Genomic DNA, 9,376 nt, shown 5'->3' on the forward strand with positions numbered 1-9,376 from the left:
AAATCAGTTGGTTTTGGCGACACAACTCACACCATTGTGCGATGAAGTATAAATTATTCTTAAGGACTATCATCATTACCACTCATTACTACTAACATCCCTGGAGCTGACTGATGGCTATAATGGTATAATTAGTGTGACCACAGTAAAGCTATCATTTGTACCTCTGCCCCTCCGATCCCTGCATCCTTGTTTGTTGCAGTGTCACTGGCAGGCCCTCGATGAATCCAGCATGCTTGTACATTTGAGATATATGGAAGTGTCTTTCTGTCAGTCATGTTGTGTATGTACTGTATGCTCTAGTCTGTACTACTGTTTTATGCTGGGTAAATCTCTCTCTAACTTTTTGAAACATGCTATATTGTGTGTGTGTGTGTGTGTGTGTGTGTGTGTGTGTGTGTGTGTGTGTGTGTGTGTGTGTGTGTGTGTGTGTGTGTGTGTGTGTGTGTGTGTGTGTGTGTTTCAGTGCTGGTGGATCTGTGTGATGAACAAGGTACTCTGAAACGACTCTTCCTGTCTCAGCAGTCCCAGGATTATGGCAGTAAATTACTTCCAGACAGGGCTTCATTCTTTTTCTGCACTGTCAACAGTAAGCACAGCGCACACATCATTCATAAGATGTTATTGAACAGCTATGTTATTGATTTTATTCTATTCTGTGGTCACAATGCAAATATTCCCTGTAATTCCGACCTAAATAGATAATTATACATTAAAAGTCTTAATTATCTCTAATCATTCTTTAGGTAATTATTTTGGAGACAAACCGATGTTACTGATATTTGAGCAGTGTTAGACTGCATGGTTTGAGCAGAGGAGACGGACAGTTCTATAGATAGCTCTGAAATAGTGTGTTGATCTGATCAGGAAACCCAGAGGACGGTGCTTATGTTTCCATCAGCCCACTGGTGGCCGACCCAGACCCTGCGTTACTTGGTAATTAACTATGTTTATAAAAGCTCAGCTTGTTCATTTGCGTGTTCTTGGTACAACACTGTATACACGTTTGTTGGCGTTCCTCATATAATATCTGTGTACATGTTTTGTCAGACATACTGCAGTCACAGGTTAAAATCCTGGAGAAGGCTCGCCTACGACAGCTGTCCTCTCAACAGCACCAAAACCACAGAGTCAGCATGAAGCCGGCCCAGATCCATTACACACAGCCTGTGAGTTAAGGTTTTTGTTGTGTGCATGTCTAAAGTTGATTACATTTCAAGGGAAATTAAAGTAGTTTTTGACACCCTATTATTTTTCCTTTCCTTTTTATATATTTATTATACTAGACTAGTATTAGGGTTTTGCAATCAAAACAATCAAATCCTAAACTGAATTAAACTGAAATGTTTCAATTATTATTGGTAGCAAAAAGCCATACAGTCAGAGAAAATAAAGTGTCAGCAGAAGACAAGTGGAAGGTTTCATTTCCAACGATTGCTATAGCGCCCCCCTTTGGCCAATTGGAGTAAGACTGGTTTCAGTGCTATTTGGCATGACTCTATACTGTAAAGTTTCATAAACATGTGACGCTGCATGTATGTATTAGGGGCAGAAGAAGAATTTTCATAAAACTGCAATTTTCATTGTCTGATAAAACCATCATTAAAAACAAACAAAAAAAAAACATTTTACTCCTGTGCATTTGATTAAATATCGTGGGAGGAGATAGATTTGAACTGTTTTTCATATAATTAAAAATGGTGGGTGATCAGAGGTCAAAGGTCCCCATACCACATTTGTTCCTTGTGAGGAGCCGCATATATGTGTATTGAAATTGTATTGCTGGCAGTCAAACGGTTCATGAGCTATGCCTGTTCAAAGTTTGAATTTTCAATTGATCGCTGTAGCGCCACCCTTTGGCCAATAGTTGTGGGCTTCCTGTCTACGCAGGGTGACAGCCCTCTACCATATAGAGCGTCGCAGTCCCGCCCCCTTTCATGACGACGCCAGGCCCAGGAAATAGTTTCCAATGCATTTTCCTCATAGACTTTCAAAAAGTATTTATTTAAAGACTTTTTAAGCGTCATACGAAGCCAACTCTTGTCGTGACAAATCATGACAACAAACACAATATTTTGGACCAAACAAATAATTACAAAGAAGAAAAACAACAAAAAAGTGTTGTAACCTGCCGTTTTCTCCTTCTTTCTAATTATTTGTTCAGCCCGAAAAATGTGTGTTTGTTGTCACGAAAAGAGTTGGCTTTGTCCGCGGCGTAAACGTCTTTAAATAAATATTTTCTGAAAAGTCTATGAGGAAAATGAATGGGGATTTATTTTCCGGGTCTCTCGAGGGGGCGGGACTGCGACGCTCTATTGCCGCAAAGTTTGCATTTTCAATTGAGTGCTATAGTGCCACCGTTGCCACCCTATTACCATATTGACAAGTTTCGCGAAAAACGACTGCTATTTTTGGCAGAAGAAACAGAAGAAAAATCCAGACAAATACAATAAGGGAAGTCCCTTCGGGCTTGGTCCCTTAAATATAATGCAAGCCCACTTTATTGTTTGTTATTATTGTTTGGTTATAGTATGGTCCCTTCGGGCTTGGTCCCTTAAATATATTATTCATATTAATGCAAGCCCACTTTATTGTTTGTTATTATTGTTTGGTTATAGTTATGGTCCCTTTGGGCTTGGTCCCTTAAATATATTATTAATATCAATGCAAGCCCACTTTATTGTAATTGTTATCCTACAATCTCCTGACTCCTGCAGGCTATGCCGCGTCACAGTCGAGCTGGCACTGATGATGAACCACAGAAACCCATTTCAAACAGAAGAAATCCAAAATAATGGGGACATCTTGTATAAATAACGGATCTAGGCTGATTAAAACTTCATTATATAAACCTACCCTTTTGCCTCTCTTATTATTATTTAAATACTGTAGATGTATCTTATTTTCAATATTTAGTATGTTGTAAGCTTTCATGTTTTGATATCCCTGCCTGGGGGAGATCTGTATTTCCTAGTATTTAGCTCATCTGTTTTGCACGAAACTATCCTAGGAGAAGGAGGGACTTGCTTGTTCAAGAGCTTGAAACTATCCTGAAACATGATACAGCATCACAACTAGTTGTGACATTGCAAGAATCAAGGTTGTCTTAATTGGTACAACTTCTGTCAACTTCTGTGCAGGTGCAAGTGTTTTGCTCAATATACATTATAGCAACTTAAATAATAGTAATAAAAAAAAGTTATATGAAAAGAAAAATGAATATATAAAACATATACCATTACCAACATAATTATAGATTGATTCATTCATTCATTGATTCATTGATATTATTTTTATTGTGCTCCGCAACAATATATATAAGAAATATATACCAGAATACCAGTTGTGAGACACTCAAAAATGAATAAAACAACATAGCACCATAAAAACAAAATAATACAGTGTTTACCAGCACTAAAATGTGCAAAATGCCTTGCTAGGTGAAGAAATCATTCTAAACGAAAATGTCAGCATAGAGTTCACACTTCACAGTGAGTTTCCAATTCAATAGAACCATCAGATTTCATAGTGTACACTACAGTAACTTATTGCCTATTAGCTGGGGTGTTCTATGGCTAAAGGAGCAATTCTACATCTGAATTTGGCAAAGGCCAAACCCATATCAATTGGGGTGTAATTACCAACTCCTAAATAAGACCTACTTGCCCAGTTAAAAACAGCATTTACACAAGAATAACTTATATGATTGCACTCAGAGCTCTACTGGCATGCATCTACAGTAGATGCTTGACAGTTTTAAGGTTTCTTTTGCCTTTACATAGTATTTTGCTTTGTTTTTTGGTGTGTGTGTGTGTGTGTGTGTGTGTGTGTGTGTGTGTGTGTGTGTGTGTGTGTGTGTGTGTGTGTGTGTGTGTGTGTGTGTGTGTGTGTGTGTGTGTGTGTGTGTGTGTGTGTGTGTGTGTGTGTGTGTGTGTGTGTGTGTGTGTGTGTGCGTAGGCCAAGTTGTCTACACGGTGATTGTTTACAAGGTGCCCAGTTGTTCAACACATATCCCTATTGCCCAGTTGTCCAAGTGCCCACTCGTTCAAGGTGCCCAGTTGTCCAAGGTGCCCAGTTGTCCAACATAGATAGATAGATTCTTTATTTTTGTGTCATGCACCCAAGGCGCCCAGCCCACATGGACTTATAGGACACACCATACAAATCATTGCTTCAATATTGCATTGTGTACAAGAAACAGTTTTTCTTTTTTTTTCTTTTCTTTTTACACAAACAGAACATTCTGCCTTTTTTCCCAAGCTTTGCATAAAAAGTCTGCTAAAGCAAAAATACCTTTCCTAAAACAACATTCCAGTAGCCAATTTGTAGTCCTCTAACCAGACAAAGTTAGCACAGATGATTGTCATTTTACAAAATAATACATGTCTTAATTCTTCATATAATAGTAAAACAAAAAATGAATTTCATTTTCAATTTCTTATGTATTTTTGTTCGTCACTGATGTTTTATGTGTGGCTGCAGCTGGGGTGAAAGCCCAAGACAAATTTCTGTTGTGGACAATAAAGTTTACCTTGACCTTGAATGATATTAAAGGACTGCTGTAAACTAGTGTAAAGCCATCTCTCTGGACACAACCTACTCCAAGGCTTTCTCCCGCAGAGCAACGGCAAGAGCTGCCCTAGGCCGCCTATAGGCCAAAGAAGGTACTGCATGCGCAGTATTGATTGAATTAGTCTCGTGTTGTCAGACTGTTGCATTTCGCAAATGAATATAGTGCATACAAAAATGTGTATACCCAAATACACCTGATGTTGTCTTTGTTGACACCAGTCACAAGGAGGTCCTGATTCTGGAGGTGGGCTGTGTCTTTGATTTGTACATGGACCAGGAATTCCAAGATAAACATTCTAAGTAGGCTACCAACCATTACTTGGAAGTATAACAAACCTCGGTTATCGCTGTAATATCTATCGGCTTGGGATATCTGTGGATATGCTCCTGAGGAGGAGGATTCTAAAAACTACTTTTAAATCCTAAAGCCTAAAGGTCCTATGCTGGAAAATAGCAGATATGCAAACTCACAGCACATCTCATTCAAGACACTGAACTTGCAGATCTGCCATTTTTGCCATCCAAATGCATTATATGGTTAAATGGGCCCTATAAAGAGATGCAGAAATTACCTGTGCCCTTCTGCATTGCTGCTATAGGCACTTTGGGAACAGGTTTGGGAAACATAAGTCTAGTGGTTGGGGTGTTAAAAATTATCCAAATTGGGAACAAAGATTTTCTTAAATTTTGTAGTAGGCTAAATAGCTAGGTTTAAATATCAGTTACAGGGTGTTCATCACCATGGTGACCAGATGTCCCCCTTTGCGTGGGACAGTCGCACATTTCCATTACTTTTCAGGTGTCCTACAAATTGACACACAGTCCCAACGTGCAGGTGTTGATAGGTGCGCTGAAATCTTTTTTTTTTAATATATCTTTGGCAGGTATTGATAGGTAGACAGTAGTGTGACAGGAAATGGGGAGAGAGATGAGGGGGCAAAGGTCGTTGGGATCAGGACTTGAACCCACACAGTGACATGTCAGGCTGTATTGGTGAGGGATGCATTAAAAAGACTGGATTAAGGTGGGTGAGGGATGCATTAAAACGACAGGATTAAGGTTGGTGAGGGATGCTTTGCTCCCCTGCTTGCGGTTATGTTTAGGTTAGAGTTAGAGATAGCGTTAGTACTAGTAGGCAAATTGGCAAAACCACTTGTGTTCGGTCCAAATAGCTGGCACAGCGCTCCCTACCCCACTGACAACAATCACAAGCAGAGTTTGGAAATGGTCGCCTATGAAAACAATACTCGCACACTGGACACAGCACTGCTCTAGCACATGTGACTTCACTATTTTAATGGTAGAGGTATGTAGATTAAAAATGTAATATCATTCAAGGTCAAGGTAAACTTTATTGTCCACAAAGGAAATTTGTCTTGGGCTTCACCCCAGCTGCAGCCACACATAAAACATCAGTGACAAACAAAAATACATAACAGAGGGAGACGCAACATTACACTATGTTGTGTCTCCCTCTGTTATGTATTTTTGTTTGTCATATAATACCAGTAAGACGCCTGAGGGCGAGAAGCGACCTCGCCCAGAACTCTAGTTTTCGCTGGCTGCCGGACGCGGCTGCACTAATAACTTTGGGGCAGGCCCGTCTAGAGTTAAAATGGACAGGTATCAGTCAAAAGGGAGACATCGAAGAGGAAGGATGGATGGGGAAGAATCAACATATGGAATGTCAGAACAGGTTCTGACATATCCATATACTGATATTGATGACATCAGGGATGTCCATATATGGGCTTAATTGCGACAGCACGTCGCATTTACTATGAGATGATCCCTGATATACCATCACCCCTGATGATTTCATAGTGTCACAAGACCTATAGTGATGTCACGAGACCTGGGCACAAAATATGGGGGCTTTCCCAGTGTAAGGGGATTTTGAGTGACAAAAATGCATGGGGAGTTTGAGTGACAAAAACGCAAGGTTTCAGAGTTAACTGCGACCTTAATAAAAACCATTAGTGCCATTAGGCCTATGATAGAGAATAGATTATAGAACATGCCAAAACATGCACAAAGATGACCTTTAATGTGGGTTATGGGGGGTAACCGGTCAAGTGAGCACCAAAACCAACTGGGCACCACAGACATCTGGGCACCAAATCCATCTGGGCACCTTGGACGAGTGGGCACCTTGGACGAGTGGGCACTTGGACAACTGGGCAATTTGGGATATGTGTGGGACAATGGGCACCTTGAATGAGTGGGCACTTGCACAACTGGGCACTAGGGATATGTGGGCACTTGGACAACTGGGCACCACCTTGACTTAGGGGTCGTGTCTATCACAATAGACAACTTGGCCTACTCAACACGCACGCACGCACACACACACACACACACACACACACACACACACACACACACACACACACACGCAACATACTATGTAAAGGCAAAAAAATAATAATGTCAGAAAAAGTCAGGTCCAATTACCCAGCCAAGTGCCCAGTCATCCAAAACATATGGTGCCCAGATGTCCGTGGTGCCAACATGTCTTGCATTCTATGGTGACATTTCCCACTATAGCCTAATAATTATTAATTAATATATGACTCTTAAAATAATATCACTATTCACTATAGCCTATATATCACACAAATATAAAAATAATATTGGAACTATTTGGAAAATAGAACTACAGAACACAGGTTCAATGTTATGTTTCCTTCATTCAGATGCATAATGGAACTACAGAACACAGGTTCAGTGTTCTGTTTCCTTGATTCAGATGCATAATGGAACTACAGAACACAGGTTCAGTGTTCTGTTTCTTTGATTCAGATGCATAATGGAACTACAGAACACAGGTTCAATGTTCTTCAAACGAAAACAGGTGCCAATTTTAGACTTTAAAAGACATTTAGAATAACAAAAAACAGGCCTCTTTTGTCCTTTAGAGGTTTAGATTAAGATTAAGAACGGAACACAGCTTCAGTGTTCTGTCTTCATTGTCTCCACCAGGCCAAAGGCATGGGGAGAGAATATTCTTTGCACTCCGTCCGTCCGTCCGGCCGTCCGTCCGTCCGTCCGTCCGTCCGTCTGTGAACAGCTAATCTCCGGCACTGTTAACCCGGTCGATGCCAAAATTGGCACACACACTCCCTGGATGCCAATGATGAACCTCCAGAACGGCTTGTTATAGTGCCACCAGGAGGCCAACTTTTGATAAACACATCTTTTTATATTACTCCTCCAGATTCTGTCCGAAAATCCTGCAAATCGTTACACTCTATAGTCATGTGTTAAAGACGGATCTGTCCGATATTTCATATTCTGTCCGATATTTCATAACATAGGCTTTCAAAGTTTGCAGGATTGGCCCTCTTGAAACAGCCTCAACTCATGAATGCAGTGTGCAATTTACGTGAAATCTTTCACAGACTGTCCTACTCTGAGGAATATATCCCACCCTTTTCACATTGGGCTGTTATAGCACCACCAAGAGGTGGATTTTTGCAAAACACATTTTTGGCACCCTTTTCATATGGGAAGTTGTATTTATACAACGTAGTTTCGGGAGAAGAGACCTCCTTCCGCTTGACCTTAACCACTCCTCCCTCATTATCAACAACTCCTCCCTCCTCATCAACTCACCTGCCTTTCATTATCACCCAGCCAATCCCTGGTGCAATCACCACAGCATACACCTGGATCTCTCAACCAAGTTGTTTGTTCTGCTCCACGACAGACCAAACATGGGTTGTGAGTACTGCACTTGTAGATCGGCTATTTTCACTACTCTTCAAAATCGCCATCCTCCTCCACCCCAACCTCCTCCTTTCGCCTCGATTCTATAGGAATCCAGGGGGGGCAGTGACGGAGCAGAGACGACCAGCCGCTCATTCCGAGTATAGAGCAAAGATGACAGCTCCAGAGACTACGCCCCCACCCTGAGTCTCGCCCTACCTTAGGTTCCTCACTCCACTCCACTCCACTCCACTCCATGCATTCATCTCATTCTGTTTCAATAAACTGTTAATCTTGAGCGAAGGTGTGGTCTCTTACTAAGTGAATGGCCTATTATAGGCCAGGTCAGGTTGTGGCCTCCTGGACAGTTGGTTCTGTTTTACAAGAGAAAATACATAAATGAAACTGACACAAACAGAAAACAGGCGCTGATTTCCAATGTTTACAGCTTAGAATATTATACTCTAAGGTTTACAGACATTCAGAATAACGAAAAACAGACCTGTGTTCTGCTGTTTCATTTCATGTTTAAAAATAAAACATGATATTTTCTTGTTTTCTCAATTTTATTTTTAAGAGAAAAACAAATTATACGTTAGTACCCGGACCGTCGACCCCAGTAGACACATGAAAGTGTATCAGCTGAGGTACAGCTGCTTTCCCTGCTTTATTATTGAGATCTGTTTATTTTTTATCATACCGTTATTCTTGTTTTAGGTGAGTCAATATGGTTTAACCCCCACTTAATTCTTTTGGGATTTCTTTTTACACATATTCTAGAACATTTTGACAATTTTTGGAGATCGTTGTCTATATGGCATTCCCAAAATAAGGATGCCTGCATGGTTAAGCAGGTGTCACATGGTGTATTTAGACAAAGAAAATCTAATTATGGCTTGTTTTCAAGCTGGAATCATGTGGTTTAGGTTTTCTCCACCATAGTTTCTCTTGTAGTTGTTTTCATTTAAATGTAGTGTCACAGATACTGTAGATGTGTCATAGTATCCTCTAGCTATATCTATAGAAATGTCTGTACTTCCTGATAAAATCATGGTTTCCATGCAATCTGTTCGGCTACTGAATCGTATCAGTCCTC

General features: G+C 40.5%; 1 long non-coding RNA gene across 1 annotated transcript; it reads left to right on the top strand.

Moving 5' to 3' along the window:
* The first annotated feature begins 434 nt into the window (after positions 1-434).
* Positions 435-2,815, top strand: LOC310872977. Its single transcript, XR_014570440.1, has 4 exons — positions 435-589; positions 868-936; positions 1,051-1,169; positions 2,718-2,815. It is a non-coding gene; the product is annotated as an uncharacterized lncRNA (long non-coding RNA).
* The last annotated feature ends 6,561 nt before the right edge of the window (positions 2,816-9,376 follow it).

This window comes from Protomyctophum parallelum, assembly GCF_964188405.1.
Source record: "Protomyctophum parallelum genome assembly, chromosome: 16".
Classification (NCBI taxonomy): domain Eukaryota; kingdom Metazoa; phylum Chordata; class Actinopteri; order Myctophiformes; family Myctophidae; genus Protomyctophum; species Protomyctophum parallelum.